Here is a 22,626-nt window from a genome sequence, read left to right as displayed (position 1 = left end):
CCAATGCAGGCCCACAAAGGTGTTTAAAAGGACTGGAGCATCATTCATATGAGGAAAGGCTGAGAATGCTGGGACTGTTCAGACTGAAAGAGAAAGGGGAATGATGAAGGGGGAGCCAGACTCTTTTCAGTTGTTCCCAGTGACAGGGGTATAACTGAAATAAAGGAAATTCCATTTATAAACATAAGAAAATATTTTTACTGTGAGGGTGGTCTCACACTAGAACAAACCCAGAGACTGTCAATGCTCTTCATTCAAAATTTTGGATATTCAAAATCCATGTGGACATGGTCTTGGGCAGCCTGTCCTTGTTGATCCTGCTCTGAGCAGCAAGAGTAGACTGATCTCCAGAGGTCCCTTCCCAGCTCAGTGACAGTGACTCAGAGAAGCTGCTCGTGTTCAGAACCCCTAAAAATAAGGCCTTTTGCTTAGAAACCTCTGCTGGAATATGTTTGCTTCCTAAAGTCAGAAAAAAAATTTAAGTCATATTAGACTCCATATTAGTAATTAGTTTTCTTAATTATCTGACCAATGTTAGTCCAAGACAAAATGCAAGCTATTGATTCAAAAGTTACCGTTAGACACTGAAAAAGAGACTGAATTTTTAAGCAGGTGTCAAGGTCTCAAAACAGTTAGAGGTGGTCTGAGTCATCTCTTCCAGACCTTGTTTATTAGGACATGTCTAGTAAAAGATCTGTGACACCAACCAAACTGAAATTTTACATGCTGCTAAATTTAATTCATCCACAGCCACTAGAATAGATGGTTTACCTCATCTCCTTTTACATTTCAGTAAACTGAAGCAATAGTCTGCTGAAGCAAAAATCACGTTGGCTCTAGAACATGAAAATGGACCCCATTTCCTATAATAGAACAGTAGATCATGCTTTTTTGTCAAGTTTTGCCAGTAAAGCCATTTTTCTGGCTGGATATATGATCTCATTAAAATAATTTTAATAGGTGGCTTTACAGGGAAGGTTACTTTTTTACAGAAAAAGAAAACAGAAAAAGTACAGGAATGCTTCTTACACTGTAACATTAAACTATACAGTGGGTTGGGAGACAGGTAAAATAAAGACTGATGCATCTTTCCAGATTACTGTATAACAAAATTAGCCCTGGCTGGCAGACATCCAAATAGAAATATTTTAAGTTATTTCCAGACTGCTAAAATCATGCTGTTACCTAAAATGATATGGTATACATAGACAATTTGTAAGCAATATGTTATCAAGGTTCATGGATCAAGGATATATTATTCCAACCTTCTGAAAAAATTTAAGCTATAGGGGTTCCAGTGAGATATATGTTGCAGAGATGCAACCCTATGTTGATGCACAAAAGAATAATCCTTATGCAAAATGCCAAATGTCTGGCAACTGTAGATAGAACAAGGAAATCTTATGAAAACAATGATCCTGTTAAGGAAGTATTCCAAACGCCAACATTGTTTTGCTTCAAGTTCCTTAGTTTTTGATTTTGGATGAGTGATTCATGTGTAATATTCTTCTTTAGGTCTGGATAATTGTGTGAAACCTATCAAAATATACTAATATCTGGCTAGTCTAGAATTACCACAGAGGTATCATCAGATGGACATGACAACAGCAGAAGTTTTTATTGTTTAATAATAATTAATTATAATAATTATATTAATAATAATTAATAATATATTTGGTTTTTTCTTTTAGAAAAAATGCAGGTATTTTTCATAGATATGATATAAAGTCTTGCTTAAATTTTTGGTGTACATGTTCAAGTTATTTTTATTTGAAGAACTTTCTTGCTGTGGGTCACAAAGTAACTGAAGCTCATGCCTTCATTGCAACATATACTATGCATTCCTTTCTTGGAGAGTTAACAGCAAATGACATTATCTGTGACTCTCCAAAATATGTTCATTCCAAAAGAGTGAGCTTTCATAAATGAATAGTTAGTTTCTGCCATGCTCAAAGGACAAATGTTTCATCATGCTTGCATGAAACTACAGAAGTGTGAGAAATATTGTTTAGGATCACAGATCTTTTTGAAAAGGGTGATGTTGTGTTGGAATATACAGATGCAATGATTCTGATTATCTTCTCTATTCAAATTATACTTATTTTTTCAGGAGCAGTACCAGTTGCCTGACAGCGTGCCTAAGACTCCAAGGGAAGACCTGCTGCAAAAAGCCCACAGTATAAATAAGGGAAAGCAAATTGCTAGAGACCAACAGAGAAATATAAAGAACCAGTAAGGTAGGTCTACATAATAGACAGTGGCTTCATCACACCAGTAGCTAAACCATTGCCAATTCTTTTTGCAAATTGATTGGTAAAAGAGATTGTTAAGAAACAATTTATAGTAGTTTAATGAAATCTATTTGTTAAATAGAAACTTCTCCCAAACAGAAAGGAAAACATGGGAGAAGACACGTAGATGCCTATTTGAAATTCTAGTGAGTGAATAAGAGCAGTATTGGTATGTATGTATGGGAAGGAATAAAAGGTAGGAATATAGGAATACAGTCTTTAGACAGTGATATACTGTCTAAATTTCTGTACTGCTTTCAGTATAGGAATACTGTCGCACAATCTCACGTACTTGCTTTACCTGTGTAAGCAGATATCTGCAGTATAAGACTTTCCCTGGAGATACCATGCAGTTAGAATCTGTAAAATTTAAATATACCCTGCAAATGAAGACCTAAGGAGTGGTCTGTCTGGTAGATGACAATCCAAAGTGCAGATATCTTATACAGTCAAAATGGTGGTCTGGTATGTATGAAGGGAACTGTGCTTGAGTGAACAGAACATCAACCTGGGATTTCTGTTTGATCTAAAGAAGATAGACATATAGCAAAAAGACAGTTTAGTGAGTTGCCTGTTCAGCGATAGTAACTGGATGAATGTTTGCTTAAGCGATTACCCTGGCTAGAGGTGGTAGCTAAGTTAATGTTTGCAGACAAGATTACCCAGAAATATGGTAGGTATAGTAGGATAGTAATTTTTCAGTTTAACATTTTGCTTTTGGAAAATGCTACTTTTTACAAAGTGTGAAGTTTTGTAGAGGAAATAAAGCTTCAATGTCAACAATTTGTCACTTGTAAAGATTAAAGGAATTTTGATTTATGGAAATGGAATTTCGGTTGACTCACCAGGATTTTGTTTGGAGAATCTGTCTGGCAAGTAATGTATTTCTTCTTTGTTCTGAGTGGAAAAAAAATGGTGAAGATACCGGTGAAGCAAAAATCCTAGTTCTTACCTAGGCTGGACTCTATGAACCCTGTGGCAACAAGAACTTGTTTCCTGTGTGGAAAATGGCAGTCCATGCATGGAAAATAGGAAAAATTGGTGGTTGTTGGACCAGGAAAAGATTATTACAGATTTTAATGAGTGTGGTTTCCACTGAGTGGATTCTATGTTGGATGGCAGTGCTAGAAAAAGATGAGTGGATTGAATACAAGGTCATCTCTCTTGGACAAAATCAGTAGGACTCTGTGAGACCATGCAGACAATGCCTCTGCTCCTTCCACTTTGAGCATGCTTTGAGCTCTCCCTTAAAAAACTAAATAGGGTCTTTTGGAATTATACTTGAGTGAGCAAATTCATGTCTTGTGCAAGGCTGTTGGAAAGAAACCTATGTCAACCTCTATTTAGTCTCAGCCAGCAAAGATGGTAAAAGTGTTTTTGGATATAAAGAGAGCAGGACCCTTTCATACTGTGCTCTACCTGGTCTTTGCTAAGCAGAGTAGGCTTTCCTTGAGCCCAGGCAGGTCGCTGGTGGCTCTGCTGGACTTCAGAGCAGAGCTGAACTGGGTGTCACCACTTCTCCCCCATTCATTTCTGTTCACAGAAGTAGGAATGGAGTAAAAAGGGCTCAGAAGTACCATGGCTTCTGAAATATACCATTTTCTTGCATTAGTGGCTTCTTCCATTCTACTTGAGTATTATTTAAATTTAGCTTATTCTTGGTGTTTTCATAATTTTATAAAGTTATATAGCAGATGTGGTGGGAAAAGACATCATACGCTCAGTAAATACCGGAGGAATCTTATATACTCTCTGTTTTGTGCTCACCAGAAGCATGCGAATTTGTCCAAAATCAGCTCTAGCTAGCAGTCTTCCCTACTGGAAATTATAATCATATGAGCTGCTCATGATACCATCATGAGAAAACCTTTTGTGTGTGAACCAGCTGAGTGTGCTCACAGGGAGAAGAATTCAGCCCAGCAATGCTATGCATTTAATAGCTTTATCCATTCAGCTTTATAGCTTGCCATTGGGTGCAGATGTTTTATGACTTGTAACAGCTTAATGTGTCCTGGTGGATTACCCTCCAAGTTTCTCTTCATCAAAGCACTTGCTCCAGGTAACTGGAGTGTCAGATTTAAATAAAGTGCAATGTGAGAATGGGGTTTATCAGATTTTAAACGAAGCACACAGTGGTGCTAAGTAAAGTTTTGAACATGGTATGACATTTCCATGGCCCATCTCACAGGATCTCTACACCTCTTCTTCTTTCAGTGTGCAAATTACTGTAGTGAAAGGCGTAAAGCAGTCATGCACTGCATTCCACTACAGCACACAGCCAAGCTAAATAGTATCTGAAAAGAGAGACATAATGTTTCACTTGAATTCAAAGTCAGACAAAAGATATAATAGACAGGGCAACACTATTTTGCTCCCCAAAGGTGAGCAGGCCCCTTATAGGCACACTGTTCACCAGCAGAGCTCTGAACCTTTGCCTCACTCCTTCTTTGCTACTCCTGCTGTTATTCACATGTCCCTTGGGGCCATGAATATCCCCAGCCCTGCTTCCCATCTCTTTCCAGAGATTTCTTCCATCTTACTCTTCCAAACATGCAATCTTCTTCCTTCCCATCTGTCCTCCAAGCCCTCTATTGTTCATTCCAGTTGCTCTGGCTTAGTGCTGGTGAAAAAACTGAAACCTCTGGAATGCTTCTGTTTCAGTGGAGGGCTGGCTGGTCTGGGGAATCCATGCTGGTAGTCCCCAGGGTCTTAAAGTATCTTCTTTTTTACCTTTTGCAGAAATTTACTGGAGCAATAAATCTAGTGCAATGATGGAGAAAAACTAAGGCAGGGGATCTCTGGAGAGAGGGAGAGGAAAAAAAGAACAGTTCAGTGCAGTAGCAGTTGTGTTACTTTTGCCTGCCTCATGTCTTACTGGCATGTTTTTCTGTAAATCTTATCTACTATGAGACGGGAAGGGAAAAAAAAATCCTTTCTGACAGTAGATGCATTGCCACAAAAGGCTCACAGGACAGTGAAGTCCAAATTTCTCAACATCTGGAGAGCCAGCACTAAGTAGGTTATCTGATACCTAAAGAGTCACAAAGGTGGCAATGTAAATGATATCTTTTCCTGAGGTAGACAATGAGGCAAAGATAATCACAGTGCTAAAAAGACAATGCACATCATGCTGAAACAGAAAGAGTAAAAAACTCCAAGACCTCAGAGTGTCTCTGAGAAGAGACCTTCAGCTTTTTTTTGACAGGTTTTGCATGTTTGACTATTATTAACACAACAAAAGGTTGCACATGATTATTACTGAGGTGGCAACCTCCCCTGAATCATTTTCTTTTTGTTGTTCTAGATGCAATGCAAAAGAGTCATGTATTTTCTGTCTTTGCACATTTGGGCTGTGATGTCTGGAAAAGAAGTTTTCAGATTAAAGATAGTGAGCCGGAAAACATTCATTGACTTGAAAGGTAACAAAGTGCTTTTATTTTCAAAAATGAGGGTACTTTGAAAGTTCTGAAAGTGTTACTCTATAAATATCACTGAGCAAATCGTTTGTACAGATACTATGCCTTGGTTATTAATTATTATTAATTATTTATCCTACTATTAACAGAATACCTGCGAGCAAAATTTCCCATCTTTCTGGCTGTCGCTGTATTTATTTTGTAGATGATGAGAGAATCTTGGGATCCCAAGCAACATTATTGTCCTGCTTGTCTAAGTACTTTTTGGACACCTAATTCGTTGGCCTGCTGGCCTGAAAGGATTCAAGCTGATCATATTTAAAGGTCTGTGACTTGTGTCATGTTTTATTTGGGTCTGCCACTGTAATTCTTCACATATATGGTATTGTTTCTGTTTTCTAGGTTGGATGAAGATAACTCACAACAGCATTATTCCTGTAACTGTAGCAGGCAGCAAAATTAAGATCTGAGGGAATTTCAGTGTATAATCCGTAATTCTGCTTCCCGTATTTCATGCATGTTACATTGAAAGTGAAGAAGGAAGGACAGGGTGAATGTGACTTCATACACCTCTGTTGAAAATGCGGCTTGAGTGGTCACAAAAAGGATTTTTATGCATTATTTATTCCTCTATAGTTAAATATATGTTGCTCACTGCTCACTAACTATGGCTGATAAATTTGCACCTGCAGAAGGGAATCTGGTGAGAATATGATAAAGGTCTTGCTTGGCTGAAGCACAAATTACCACTAGACTTGGTGCAAAAGTTAGTCTTGTGATGATGATGATTCACTTGGGGCAATGGTGCTGTGTTAGTAACATGAGTTATAGCAATTGTTATGGCTATTGCATAAATGCAAATACTTAGATGGAGCATTCACAATAGTTTTCCACAGTAGGAAAAAGCAATGGTGGAGGAAGTATTTTTTTCTTATGTACTTCTGCACATAACCCTTGTCTAAGACACTCTGTACACTCCATGGAGAGACACAGACACTTTCCGGAAGTGATTCATCTCAGTTTTAGATGTCTAAAATAAGGCAGATGGAACAGCCTATTTCTCTCCACAGAAGAACTTGTAGATTGAATTTCACTGTAACAAGCAGGCCCAGTAGTCAAAACAGTATGACCACTTGCAAGCAAACACAGTTCATGTCTTAGCACCCTGCCACCAGTATAGTCAAACACAAAGTGCCCAACTCTATAACCAATTCTTTCAGCTGCAGCACAAGTAGCTCTTCTGACGAATCAATGATAATTGTGCTCAAGTGAGCAGTCAGATTTCTCCAACACAGAACATAATATTCCAGTCTGTCAGGAATGTGCCCCTAACATGCAAAAAAAAGTCTCAGTTTGCATCTGTGAAGTCTGTATTAAGAAAAATTCCAGCATGGCTGTACATTCAAATTTATTTTTATTTTCACTATTGAGATTTAGGATTTTATTATGCAAAGATGCAGAGCATTTTCTGGACACTTAGTTCCATGATTACTTTGAAGAGAAAGACATATTTTGCTCTGTGAGATCAAGGCCTTGCACCATGTAGAATGTCTGAATAGCTATATTCCATAGATGTGTAAAACTTCAAAATGCCTCCTAAAACTATCACTTACCCTCCACTACTGCTTCCAGCTGCCACACAGCAGAGTCAGGTGTCTAAGCCTGGGTGATTGGCCAGGCTCCATCTATAATTGATGGAGACAAGTACTTTTGAGGGAGATTCATCTGGTCTATGGAGACTGTGAATCACATGTTTCCTATCTCTTGCCCCCGGCTATTTCTTGGCATCCCTGCCTCACTTTGTGGCACCTTTCTGTTGCACTGATAGGGCTGTTTGTGGCTGCAGCATTAATCAAGCAGTTTAAATTGTTTGGGCTTAAAAAAATAAGAAAAGCACTCCCCTCCCCTATTTAAAAGTTAAATCTATTCCCTGCCTATACTTTTTTGGGTTGTGGACGTAGAATTTTAACAAATCAAGTATTTTTTAAACAGCAATAGCAATCTATCCAGGGAACTGACTTAAACAAAAAACCCTGGTCTTTTGCTATGTCTTGCATGCTTTAGTCCAGGCATTAAAGAATAAAATAAAAGGACGTGTGTTAAACAGAATTGCCTGCTTTGTAGCTCTTTTTCTTAACTCCCTAGTTCTTTCCCTGCCTGGTTCAGCCCTTCTCAAGCCCTGCAGATCCTGGGGGAGGGAGTATGTACTAAATTCCTTTCAGCCTTGGTAAACATACTTTGCACAATCTAAAACAGGGTAGTGTTACACTGGTTTGCCAGACCCTTTCGAGTTCTGGAGGAAAATTAGAAAAAAAAAAAAAGAAAAAAAGGAAAAAAAGGATATTTAACTTCTGCATTTTAGTGGAGCAGCTACAAGCACTGTTTGTTATGGAAAAGAGGGACAATGCTCGGGAGTTTGAACTGAAAGGAGCTGGCTTGAATTTCTGGGCCTCCTGCCTCCCCCCCTCCTTGCCTGAAGGGCTGCTAAACCTGCACTACTTCCCACCAGAGAGCGGGCAGCGCGCTCCCCCGGCCCGAGCAGGACTCTCATGGCAGGCAGGCTGCGGGAGGGGAATTTTACTGCAGATGAGGGACAACCTTTATTTCACATTCTAAGTGCATTTCTCTTGCAGAAGGGTTCAGCATTTTGAGTTTTAATAGTACGTGGGTCATTTTGTTGCTGGTCTTAATTTCACAGGCCCTCCTTTCTACGCTAAGTCAATGCTGTTCTACATAGCTGCTTAGGATCTGTGATAGCAACAGCTGCTATAATGAAAAAAGAATGTTTAAATAAATAATAGATTTGCAGTGAGGATCGCTGGTGAGCACTGCTTGTGACTAGGCACTTCTGTGGAGATCTGAGTCCCTGTAATTGTAATCTGTCTTTGTTTTAGATCTGTTTTAGAGGGAATGGGATCTTCAACTAAGGTTAAATGCTTTTTGAGATGCTCTTTGGGCCCTCAGGTCACTGACACAGTGGCCAGGATGTGTGAGAGCAGATTTTGTTGGTTTTTTGGTGGTGTGGTTTTTTTTTTTTTTTTTTTTTTTTTTTTTTTACCCCAAATGCACTCATTCTTAAAATTACCTGCCACGATCACCTTTCTCATACCCTTTTACAAGCAGCTTGCTGCCTTTCGTATTTGGAATTCAAGCTGTTGGCAACTAGCCACAGAAATGGCTCTGTCTCTGTTCCTCAACTGACCAAATGTAACTAGCAAAGAGGAGAGCATCTTTGAGAGTCCACGGAGGATTTGCTTTTCCCTGAGAGAGGTAGCAGATAAACGGGATTAGAGTATTTAGACAGTCCTGAAATCTGGGTCGACTAGGTCTTGCTCAAGGCATCCTTGTTTAGCTGCAAGATTTGATTGACTGTGCACAGTGTCAACATTACTTTCTATCCTCACTTTACATAAGCTAGTTATCTGAATGCAGGCAGCTCCAAATGCAAAAGGTGTGGTCAGGTTTTTCACCTGGTTTGCTGATAATTGGCTCAGCCCCAAGGCTGTGCTGGATGATTTGGGAAACACTATCCTTACACTGCATGAAGCAGTAACAAGCAGTATCCCAGCTCTCCTGAAGTTCAAGCCTTAGTTTTGTTATTGATCATGTCTTAATATAGGGAGGAATTGAATTCACTGGTAGATTTGTCTGTGTCAAAGGTTTCATAAGGGCTTGGCTTGCCTGAGCAGTGAAATGGCTTCAGAATAAGCACTGTGGCTGCAGCTGAATTTGTATATGAAAAAATCACATGTTGGGGCTGAGATTGCTCAGGAAGCTTCCACTGGTGGTAGCTCTTCATCCTACCTTTTCTCCAACTCCCTTCTCTACTTTGGAAGGAGGATCTCCTTCCTTCACCCTAGCTTTACTTTCCCCCTGTCAGCACATAACTCTTTTCACTTGCATGGTTGCACACTAACCAGGCCTCCCGAACCATCTACTTAAACCAACTAACCCACTGCCTTCTTTCCAGAAAAAACCAAGCAAACAAGCGAACAAACAAAGCCCAACCAAAACCATAAAAATATATAAACCCCAGCCTTTCAAGGAAGATCCTTTCTCTGATGCAGCTCACAGCACAACTGCAAAAAAGCTAAGGTGGCACAAATGAAGGGATCATAGCTGTTTGTGTGAGGAGGCATCTTGTGTAGTATGACATTGTCTTACATAGCATCTAAAAGCCACATAGAAATGTAGCCTGAGGCTGTGATTTGATGATAAAAAATAATTAGTGTCATTTCTGGCCTTAGCAGTTGATTTTGTGTCTCTGCTCCCATCTTTATTTTTTTATTGTTTGATTTTGCCTTTTTTTTTATTTTTCTTTTTTTTTAATTGGATCAGTTTTCCAATTTGGTTCATGGTGCAGGCCTGCAAACGGTTATGGTGATGGAAACAGGAACAAGCAGCTGGGAGCAAGGGGAGGAGAGACAGTGTAAGCCAGTGCTGCTACTGAACATTTGGTGTCATTGACCACAGCCTCAGCGTTCCCCTGGATAAGCAGTAGAACGATATCTTCTCATCTAGTGACATTTCACAGGTTATCTTAATTCTAGTTGGATACACTTGTCTCTATGTTTATTTTGTTCTCTATTGAAACTGCTCTATGAGCAAGTTAAAATAAAAATATCAGGCTCAATTGTTTTATGCCATTACCATCAGCTCAAGGAGAACACAATCTTATTTAGCTTTTCTGGGCAATTTCTTTGAGCTAATACCCAGAAAACTAGAACTAGTCTGCAAGGAAGCAAGCAAGACACTTAGCTTTGAATGACTTGTGTGGACTGCTCACTTGGGAACAAGAACGAAAAAAATAAACTGCAGTTTATCACAAAAGATCTTTGCCTTACTGCAGTGGTAGAAGTAATATAGCAAAAACATATTGATTCTCTGAGTGACTGATAAAGCTACAGCACTGAAAGAACTCCTCACAGTAAATCCGAGTTTAATTCATCCATCCAAATGCCTTGAGTAATGAAGCCTTCGTCTGCTGGTCACCTATCTATGGCACTGTTTAAGATGATGATAGCCCTGTTTAGCCATGATAGGATCCCAAATTGTCTGGCATCATGCTAATTCCCAGTAGCTTCCTTCTGCGAAGAATCACATCTAGAACTATTATCTGAGAACTTGCCCATTGCACAACAATGGAAAAGCTCTTTATTGTTTCTTTTTTTGGCTGCTATTCTCAGCTTGGTGGAACTACTGCTGAATTTTCATTAAACCAGCACACTTGCATGTGCACATGACACACACACACATGCACTTTAGGCTGCCTGACAATCTGAGTTCATTGTATATTCATTACGTTTTCCTTATGGCAGAATTCTCTTAACCAAGGCGACTACGAAATACACTGCGCCGAAAGATTTCTCTTGCGGGTATGTGTGTGTATGCGCACATGCATAAGGATATGTGCACACGTACAGAATGAAAAGCGTTAGGTACCCTAAAGAGCAGTCTCCATCTAGCTCTGCTTGAACGGTATCATATCCCACAGCCCTGCCTCCCCTCCTCTGCTGCGCAGGATAATAATGTGGTGGAAACCTTGTGTCGGTGGGGGGAAGGGTTTAAAAGCATCACACTGAGGCTGGGCATTCTGCCAGGGGGAAGGGACAGAAGTGAAGTGCGCCTGGAGGTTTTCTTTTTTTAGACAGTGATTACTGAAGGGGAAAGAAGGCCAGTCATCATAGAAGTACAAAAAGACCAAAAAAAGTATTTACTGTGAGCTATTGGCAAATACTTAAGTCTCACTTTAGGCAAGAATTCCCCACTAAAAAAAGGCACAAAATGGTTGCTCTTAAAGAAGATGGTCCAGTCTCACAAGCTGCTTCAAAATTACTGACAAAAATGAATGTTATCTCTATCATTTCCTTTTTTATTTCCCAAACATGCAAATATATATTCACACACATAAAATGTATGTCCTTAAGGTCTTAAGGAGTTGAAGAAAAGGAAGGTGCAGAGGGGATGCCTTTGAAAAGAAGTGATTTATTTTTACTTAAAAAACCAAAATCCAGTGCATGCAGGTCCCCTTTGAGAGATGAAATAACTGAGTTATAGAAATATCAGGTCAGTAACTCTCATTTGCCCTAAGCGCTCTACAGAATCATTCAGCTTCTTGTTGCACTGAAATGTGGAATATTTATACAACTCAGAACCACTGGCATCAGAGACAAAAGCCTCATGTCTTGTTGGCAAGGCAGGGCTGTGAAAAACCTCTAGATGTGTCCTTTTTTTGGGGAAAAAGTCCCCACCAGGCATGTGAAGCCTGTCATTGTATTAGCATGTGCGGACAAGAATATCTAGAAGATTGTATAGTCTTTTCTGTACCTAAGGAAAATCATAATTATAAGGTTTGAATTCACGTTCCTGGTTAGATGACAGCATGTTTAGGAAGCTTATGTCCCTGTTAAGCTTCTGACTTTTGAAATTAAATTAGGCATGGCAGAGGGAGGGCTTGGGCGATGAGGGAATATTTTTTGGCAAGTGAATGCAAAACTGAAGAGCCAGATTTGCCAAGCATTTTTCCAGGGATATATGCATGATTTGCATGTCCCCACTCAGCCTCATAGCACATCCTCAGTGTGAAACTGGTGGGGAGTGGTAGGGAAATGGCAGTGGTGACTGAGAAATTGAGTGCAACACAAAAAATATTTGGTTTTCCTTGATGCAAACTACTTGATGCTGGTGAATCGATGGATTTGTTCTCCCCAACCTGCCCCAAGGAGAGTCTTCTGTCCTTTTTCTTTTTTTAGTAAACCCTTAAAACTGAAACTGTGATAATTGCATTAGCACTGGTTGGTGAACCTCAGAAGGAGGTATCCAAAATTTCTGAAGCTAATCCAAAGGCACAACAAAGCATTTTCATTTAGAAATCAGGCTAAAAATCTTTCAAGATCATAGTTTCTTGTGAGAAATCTACTATTACATGTGCAGAAAGTATCGTGAGACTGTTCTTGCGTATCATCATTTCAGTAATTCTCACTGCAGGATTTACAGTTATGTGTGAATATTAAAGTAAATAAATAGCTGAGCTAAAATGTTCTGAGTTCATTTTAGGTTATAGGCAATGGCTCTCTACTGATGATGCACTTTCTGAACTGTTTTCTTTGTCCTTAGGCTCTGATTTAGCAAAACATTTAAAAGCGTACTCAAATGTAAGCATCTGGATTTTCCCATCAAAATCACTACTCTATTCACATATTTAAAGCCAAGCAGGTGTTAGAGATTTTTTTTCTAGGTAAGTGATGCAGAGGAAGGTCTTCAAAAATGAGTGAAAGCTGCCTACAGAGGAAGCAGGAGAATCTGCCCCAAGGCTCCCTCCACTTACTGAACATTAGAAATTCTGACTTACTGCTCTGCCCCAAAAATTTCAGCATTCCCAGCGAGGAAGGGGTCCAATTTCTAGCAAGACTGTGAGGATTTTGTGAAGATTTACCCCTAATTAGTAAGTTGTCCTTACGTGGCAACCAGCTTCAGGATGTAAGGATGACAAGTATAAGTCCAACACTTGGGAAACAAGTCAGTGCCATCAATGAAGATCCAAAGTCTCCTAAATTTTTACAGTAGAGTGAAATGTTTTTTATGCTATGCAAACATGGGAAGTGGTTGAAAATTTGCCTTTTGAAGGAGAAGTGGATCATGTCATAGCCTGTTGAAAAGCAGCAGTTTTCTTTTGTAGTGTTCAGCTTTATTGAGAGACCCCCAGAGAACTTTTGACATGGATAAGGGCATACATAGAATCATGCATTGTTTTCTGGAAACCTCATAATGTCAGTGAAAATGCAAATAAATCAAAGGAGGAACATCATGAAGAGACAAGAAGAACTGGTTTATGACGGAAGTTTAAAAGAATCAAATTTATCTAGCTTGTCCAACTTAAATCTCAAATCATGATGAATAAACACTTTAAGACTGTGAACAGCAAGGAGACACATTAGATTTTCAGAGAATTATCTCTGGAAATATCAGGATGAAAGTAAGCAGTAGGAGATACTGGCTGGTTATGAGCAGAAATGTTCTATAGTGATATAGAACAGGTTCACAAAAGAAGTAGCTCAAATAATTAAAACTGAATAGGACAAAACATTGGAAAACTATCAAGATTATATTTTAATACTTCAGCCATCACTGTGATGGTATCCCTTCTAGAGAAGAAAATTTCACTTACACCTGACTGTGATAGTGGTCCATGTTTTCCTTTCTCACTAATTTCTATTTTCTTTTCTGCCTCTACTGTCTATTTTTTTGCTGAGAAATGTATATTGTTCTGATGCCTAAGGTTTGGTTCATAATCAGTGACGTCTCAGCTGTTACTTTTTCCTCCCTTCCCGCTGAGAGTTCTGAGGTGCCTATGGTATAGAACTTCTGTCAGTATTATTCTGTTTCATCCTGTTTGGTGTACGTAATAGGAATGTTCAGGACTGATGATGAGACAGTGCTGTCAGTAACATCATAAGCTGTCACAGTATCATAGAATCATAGACCTTAATGGGACCTTAAATATCATCTAGTTCCAACCTGCCTGCCATGGGCAGGGACACCTTCCACTTGACCAGGTTTCTCAAAACTCCATCCAACCTGGCCTTGAAGGACCAGTCATAGAAACTGGGGACCAAAGAGGTCTGTTTAATCACCTATTTTGGCTGCTGCTATTGATTCTTACTCTGTTTCAGATTCTTATTCAGAAGTTTACATACTTTTGTCTAAGCTTTGTGAAATTAGCCTGTAATTTAAATGCATTTCATTGACAGGCATGCTATTTCTTTCCAGAAGTCTTCTGTTTATCTACTCTAATTTCTATTCATAGAATCATAGAATCATAGAATAGTTAGGGTTGGAAAGGACCTTAAGATCATCTAGTTCCAACCCACCTGCCATGGGCAGGGACACCCCACACTAAACCATGCCACCCAAGGCCACATCCAACCTGGCCTTGAACACCGTCAAGATGGAGCATTCACAGCCTCACTGGGCAACCCATTCCAGTGCCTCACCACCCTAACAGTAAAGAATTTCTTCCTTATATCCAATCTAAACTTCCCCTGTTTAAGTTTTAACCCATTACCCCTTGTCCTGTCACTACAGTCCCTGATGAATAGTCCATCCCCAGCATCCTTGTAGGCCCCCTTCAGATACTGGAAGGCTGCTCTGAGGTCTCCACGCAGCCTTCTCTTCTCCAGGCTGAATGTTCTATATTCTGTATCCTATATTCTAAAATTAAAGACACTTCAATATTTGCTGCTCCAATATTTCCTTACTCCTCTCAACCATACTACACACTCTTCATCTCTCCCATCTTAAATGATCCTCTTTAGCAAAGTCAAAAATATGTCTCAAAAAGTCCAGCCTCTCCTTGGTTCTCTCTCCTTGGCTCTTCATTATGTCAGGATCATATATGCAGTGGCATATAGATCTTATTGGTAATAAATAGGATATAAATCTGAACATAATGACTTGGGCCTGGGTTCAAAAATACATGCTTTTAAACAGGTAAGGAGCTGCCATGTTAGACTAGAGCTCTAAGCTGATAATATAAACTGCGTTTTTCCTCATCATCCTTAGGTATATCCTGGGAAAAAGGCACAACTGGAAGGCTGTGCAGTGTGAGCAAGGGAAATCCATGCAGAAAATTAATTCTAGGAGTTATTTTCATTAGCCATCCCAAGCATGTACAAATGGTGTCTACTGCCTTTAGCATGAGTTTTGCAGTTGCTGAGGTACTGTGGAGACAGGGCAGTCTCTCAGGTGAGGGGAGGCAAGCCCCAGGTGCCAGTCCAGCTCTCACTCAAAGCTGCCATCTGGTTAGTGTTGCTGTTAGCAGCTCAGGTTTTCCTAGCATATTAGAGGCTTGAATATTAATACCGAGATGTCAATAAACTTCTCAGCCTTCTTCTATTGCGTAAGAAGTCTGGACCTGTTCAAAATCAAATACATCACAACTTCTTTCTGATATGGTTTGTTGTTTTGTTGTTCTTTTTGTTTGATTGTTTTTGGTTTGGTTGTTTTGTTTTGTTTTTTACAAATTTTGCAATTCTGCCATGCCCAGTTCTCGAAAGCTTCATTTCAGGTTTGTGACAAAAGTCACAGAATGCCTCATTACTTAGAGGTCATGGCTCCACTGCCATTTTTGAATGTAGGGGTGTCTTCCATCTTTCTAAGAGAGGAATAAAGACCCAAAGTGCTATGATCATCTGGTTCATCTTCCTTCTTCCCAACACTGGAACTGGAGCTATATTGCTTTTCTCTAGTCTCACAAGACTTCTCCAGCACCCATCTCTTAAAGTCAAGCAGTTCAAGCAGTTAATTTTGGTGTTTCTGATCACTAACAAAAACTAAAGGGAGTTACTCACCAAGTTGGTCATAAAAATGCCCAATCTGAATGTCAGTAGAAGGCATCAGCTTGTGCATGGAGTTTGAATTTTGTGTGCACTAGCACATTCTACTTCTGTTGAACTACATCCTCCATCATATTTTTTAGTTTCTTAATTTTATTTTAATTCCTTAATTTAATTCCTTTTTAGTTTTACCCACTTTTTTTTTTTCCCTGTAAGAAGACATTTCACGATGAAATGCAAAATAAATGCATTCTGGCTTTGTCCTAGTTTCAGTGTGTTCTCACAGGTACCTATTTACTAGTTCAGCACTTCTGTTTCACTAGATAAAAGGACCTTGCAAGCATCTGTTCCCTTGCCCCAACTGTCTTACATACTACAGTGGAGACATCCAAAGCAGCAGGACTTCAGGGAGGGCTGCCAAACTTCAATGATGATCTGGCAGCCACAGGCAAATACTGAACTGACTGCATGTGCAGTGAGAAAGGGTTGGACATGCTGGTTAGATGCAGTAGCTGTGTGCACACTTACATTTGTGTATGCAAAGGAGTTACAAAAAAAAAAAAAAAAAAAAAGACTGTCCTTGTGAATGGCAAGGGTAAATGGCACTACTGGTGGAAGACCACATGTGGCTCATCTTGTAACTGTGACAATGTGATTTCTATAACATACCTGCAGTTCGTTTGTAGCACATGGAACCATTACATAGTGTACAAGCTTGACTGAAGTATACCATTGTTTTTCTCCCAGTCTTCTTAAGCTTAATCAAATTCAGCAATTTGGTGTCCTTAGCACGTTTGGCGTATGCAACCTCTTCCAAGCTCTTGAGTGGATCAAATTCTGATGTCTTTACTTTCCCTATCCTTCCCTAAGGAGTGTTTTTGGCAGACACCATGGCAAAACTGAGCTGCATTGAGCCTTGTAGGATCTAGCTGGACAGGGAAACGTCATGGTGCTGAGCTCACTGCAAAATCATGGATTTTTACGTGAGTCTTGTCCATATAAAAATAAAACAAACATCACATTAATTTCCATGGTACCCTCAACATCAATCTTCGCTTTATGTCACCACTTACATCTGTGAAAAACACAAAGACTCAAACATTTGGCATGGTAGCTGGTACCTGCCAAGACCCACTCATGCAAATTCAGTAAGATCAGGGCAGGAAGCAAAATTTTAAACAAGAATGTGAAGGACATCCCAACCATTGTTGACATGAAAATAAGGTTTCTTTCTGCCTCTGCTTTTACAGTCTCCTAAGAATGAGGATTAGTTTATTACTGAGACAACTCTCATTCTGGAAATTAAAGAATATAATAGACAAAACCCAAGTCTGCTTTTGCTATTTAAGGAAAATACCTTTACCATTTTCTGAGTACATATGGAAAGCAAATGCATACAATTATTTTTGCTGGTATCTGAAAAGTGAAAATCACAGGTTTTATGGAGGAAAGGCTTTTTCATTACATAACGTGTGGCTGGCCAATGACTAGCTGCAACTTATTGTACTTTATCCTGAAGCTAGCAACAGTTGTCTTATACTGAAAGGCTGTTGCTGGTTTAGTTATTGGTTGTAGCACATTTGAAACAAATGGTTTAACTACAATTTATCCAAGTCTATAATTATTCAAACTGCTCAAGGAGCTCTGTAGGCTCCATTCCAGTTGGAATTCTTCTTCCTAGTTTTGTAATATTTTTCATTGAAATTCTTAAACAAAATACACATTATTTTTGATTTCAAAACAATCTCATGTACTGGTTCAGCTGTCCCCATTAGTCTCTCTGTGCCATACTTTTCTAGCAGCCTCTGCTAGAGAAGGAGGTTTGTTTTTTTCACTTTATGTTTCTCTCTTTATTCTTTCTTTCTTTTCTTCCCCTTTCCCCCCTGCTCCAGTCAATAATCGACCTACAGGAATCCACTCAAAGCTGAAGCTTGAGAAACTTGTGGGAATTTGGAAAGTTGGCTGCATTTCTGTAAGTGTTAATAGTTTAATATTTATCATTTTCCTCTATTTCTTGAGATTTTGGCTTGGAATTTGGAAAAGAAATAAACAGTCAGTCATAAAAAATAACACTCCCCCCAAAAAAAACCCAACACAAACCCAACAACAGCTGGCTGCTTGAAAAGGCAGTGTAACAAATTTCTGTCTTCTTGGATGCCTATGTGTTGCTTGCATTCCTGTTGCTCTTGTTTAATGGAATTCCTATACCTTTTGGAAGTTTTGTGTCAACTGCTGTGGAAAGTTCAAAGCCATTGCTTCATGATGTAAACAGGATACTTTTGGTCTTTCATAACAACAACTTATTTTTCTATTCTTCTTAATCAGAGTATGATTCTTTAGGTGCAGCATAACAAAATGTGACATGCAGTAATGGACAGCTATTAAGTAGCTCCAAAGTGAATACTGACTAGTCAAGAATTCATATCAGATGAAAAGGATCCTAGCCTCTTTGGTGTGGGGAATTGTATATTTCATTGTATATTTAACTAGTGGCCATTGATAGTATGATATCTTATAAACTATCATAAATACAAACTAGTGCTACTCTCTGGAAAAGCCCAGGATGTTACTTAGTAATACACAGCATTGCTCAGCCTACTACCTTCAGTGTTTCATCAGGACTGGTACCATCACAGTTGTAATTTTGCCATTTGCATTCATATTCACTTAATTCCAGTCTCTTTCAGTCACTGCTATGAGTGGCATATTCGAGGCCTAGAATCAGGATTTCACAGTACTCCATCTTAAGCTTGTTGTTTCAGAACTCAAACTGTACAAAGCGTTGGTATCTGACTGGCTTTCCTGCAAGAACATTGCCTGCAAAACCCATGCTGGAGTACAAGTAAATGTAGAACAAATAATCAATTCAGTGTCTTTTTGGACCTCAAGCACCATCTAACTTGTTAAATCAAAATTAAAAGGAAATTTGACTTTTCTGTCCACTTGGAAGTAGGACATTATAGCTGCCGTAAGTATCCAACCTGAGGTCCCCCTGTCCTATTGTCTGTTTTCTGACATAGACCCATAGGAGGAGGAATGTTGACAGGTTTACTTATGGGAAAACAGATTTCTGAAGTGATTAGAGGCATACCTACTGGCCTCATGGTGGAGTGTTCTCGCTTGGATCCTCTTTCACATGGTGTTATGAAATGAGACCCCTCGGTCCACCAGGCTTGTTTACAAAAAAATCCAGGGAAATTATTTTGTTGTCACAGTTTTCAGAAAACATAAGGTGCTAGAAACGGAAAAGTTAGAATTGCCAGTCCTTTCAATTTTTTATTTCCGTTTGAAGTAATATAGCTTTCAAAGCTAGGACTCAGTCATCGCTGCAGCCTGGTGTAGTCTGGTGGCTCAACTAACACATTACACTTGACATTTGCAGTGGACTGAGAACACACCCTGTCAGTCATCATGTCCCTTCTGAGTGGTGCTGAGCTGAGAGGCTTCCACCTTAGAGAGAAAGGCATTGTAACAGAATCAGCCGTGATCAGTGAAGTGTAGCCTTTAGCTGTGTCTATAGTGCATAGTATTCCTGAAATAGTTACATTTGTAAGAAGGGTAAAAGTACATATGGGATTATGTGGCAAACTTGAACCAGAAACCTTCTCTGCATCCAGGTATATGCAATTCATTTTGTCTCTTTTTTCTGCATATGGCTAAGTGTTAAAATATCTGCTTCTTTGGATTCTAAAATTATTTGACGGCACTATTTTCAAACTCAGACTTGTGCATCCTGCAAGTTGCTCTACCCAAGGGGGATATGAAGATAAACAAATCAAAACATCCAAGGCCTTTGTGTAAAGCCTTGCAATCAGCTAAAGGTTAAAACAAAATGCTTCATAAACAGGTCCTCTGATATAAGGTCACTGTAGCCTATCTGTGAGTGGGATCGGAAAAATTCCCGTTATCCATTTTAAGTGCATAGAAAGACACAAACCGATTTAAATTCAGTTTTATATACAGTGAGTTGTGTTCAATACAATTATTTCCATTTATCCTAGTACAAGGAAAAGGAAGGCTGGGTCTATTTTCCCTGCCCTGAATATTCTAAATAGTTTAGTAAAACTAACATGTCTATATCTCTTATTATCACTTCACTGTGGTAATATTTTATAACCAGGAATGAAATTCTTTCAGCAATGTCCCTGCTGGAAAGACTGTTCCCATTTCACAGCCAGGGAGCTGAGGCATGTAGGTCAACAACCTAATCCAAAGCCCAATTTTTAGCTCTCTTATGAAAGACACTTGAATTATTTCATTGTGAACTGAAGATAGGTTTGCTTACTTCTAAGCCAGAACACGTTCTATAATTTGTCTGTAAGGCAGCTGTGCCCAAGCAGAGCACTCAAAGGGATGGATGTACAGTAAAGCTTTAGCCTTAAGTGTCAGTCTTGCAGAACTTTCTTTGCATCACTGTGACTCTTACAGCCAATTTGGTTTAGGGTGCTGAAACCAGCAGCAGTGTGGAGGTCAATTTCTAAAAACACCAGTAGGGTTAGCACAGAGCTGGTTTTGGGGCTGTGCCATCTGGAGAGAGACATTGGTGGCTCCCACCTTCTGGCTCGTTCTGAGAGCAGCAGGAGCTTCTGCCTTGTACAGATGCAATTTAATGATGATAGAAAATGGTAGCATATTGTTTCTGTAAGAGGCAGTCTCTCATGGATCCCACAGCGTTCTTACCAGCATGTTTAACCTCTAATCTGGGAAAGAAAAATGCCATCTGGTACACACCATCCTTGAAAGTTTGCTGTCCCCTGCCTTGATGTGTACCTGGAGAGCTCGTGTAAGTGCTGCGCTGAGTTACCCATGCTGAATGAACCCGCCTGGGCCGCAGAAGAAGTGAAGAAACATTAGTGTGATGCACTGTCTGAGTTAATATAGCTGACTTTGCAGCAGGGCTAATGAGCTCTGCAGAATGCCATATTTGCCTGGCTATGCTGCTTCCAGTAGTGAAGCTGGCTTATTTAGAGCTCAATTAGGTATCTGCTCAGAACTGCACTGGGCCATGTTGGCAGAACCATAAACTCTTAATGTTTAATAAAGCATATTTTGTTTCTTCATTTTATTTAATTCATCAGAGAAAATGTCACATTCTGTCCTAAGGAAACTCATGCTTCCTTGTTCGCTTATTTATGCAGTGTTAATCCTATTTGCACTAGTAAGTTGAGAAGCATTCTGGCGCTTGCTGTTAAGCTCTGACAACCCTGACTCAACACCTGCCAAACTTAACATATCACCTTTGCAGTCTACACCTTACCTCTGTGTTGTCTCTGTAGCAGAGGACAGGAGGGGCTGTGTGTCCACTCTCAATCAAAATCTGTGGTAAACTGACCTATTGGTTTAAATTGCCAACATTTTCAGCACATGCCCCTAGGTAAACCTGACTGTACTGCCGTAAACTGAGCTGCTCTGTTTCTGTCCCAGGTGGATTCACCCATCCTTAGGCAACCGGCTGACCTGAGCGCTCTGGGACGATCAGACTGATACCAAACATGATGTGGAAACCTGGTTGGCCAAGCACACTGCAGCCCCAGGCTTTTGGGCACCCACCCACCTCCTGAGAAGCTGGGATGACAGGCATGGTCTACCACAGCCAGCTTTCTCCTTAGAGGTGGCCAAAAATTACTAGTGCTGACTGTTTCTAGTCATGAGGGAAGGCTGTTGGATCAGTTTTCAGTGAGCAAACACAGCAAGGCCTTTGATTGACCTTGATGGTGAAGACACTACCGCTGCGTGAGCACAGCTCATTCTGCTACCTCTGTGAAAGAGATGAGGTGAGACTTACAGGTGTAAGTCAGTACAGACTTCATGAATTACTGATGAACATGTGAATTAAAGCCCCAAGACCATTGGTGGCATTTGTCTGTTTCAAATAAGCATTCCTTCCTTATCCAAGTTCTGCAGTTCTTTATTATTAAGGTATCCTCTCAGAGACAAACTGAAAATGTGAGATAGACCAAATTAAAAAAATTAAGCTGCATTACTGGCTTTCATGTGCATAAGGACAGAACTGATTGCTGCATTGGTCTGTTTGGAAATCACTGTCCTGTTACTGCTTTCATTCCTTCAGCAGGTTGCAAATAGAGCTGTTTTGGTTTTAAAAGATTCCTCATATACATGCTAAAATGTGCTTATTTCATTTTTTAAAAGTGCCCGTAAAGTAGCTTGGAAATAATTGTTCCTGATGTTTAATTAGGTGGTGTTTGAAAAGCGCTTTGAAAATGAAAAATGGAGTAGAAGTGCTAAGTATTCTTGCCTAAGGTTGATTAATTATGGACAGTAAATTTTACATTAGCTCATGTGATAAATGTGAGCAAGTAGACTACATAATCTATTAAAGGAAACCCAGGCATATTTTTCCCATTTTCTCTCTGCATATGGATCTGGGGATGATAATCTGGAGGTTGGAGAATTTTGTCTGCTTTGTAGCTTCTCGTCCCCTTTTTTATTCCATGCTACTGAAGACTTTAGCAGAGAATTGAGATTCTGGTTTTTCAGAGCCAGCAGAGGGGCGATCCAGGGCATGGAAGCCTGCTGGGCTCCTTCAGATGTTTCCGCTTTCAACTTCACAGGAAGTTGTTAGAC

The sequence above is a fragment of the Psittacula echo genome, assembly GCF_963264785.1.
Source record: "Psittacula echo genome assembly, chromosome: 4".
Classification (NCBI taxonomy): domain Eukaryota; kingdom Metazoa; phylum Chordata; class Aves; order Psittaciformes; family Psittacidae; genus Psittacula; species Psittacula echo.
Note: the sequence above shows the minus strand (reverse complement) of the source record.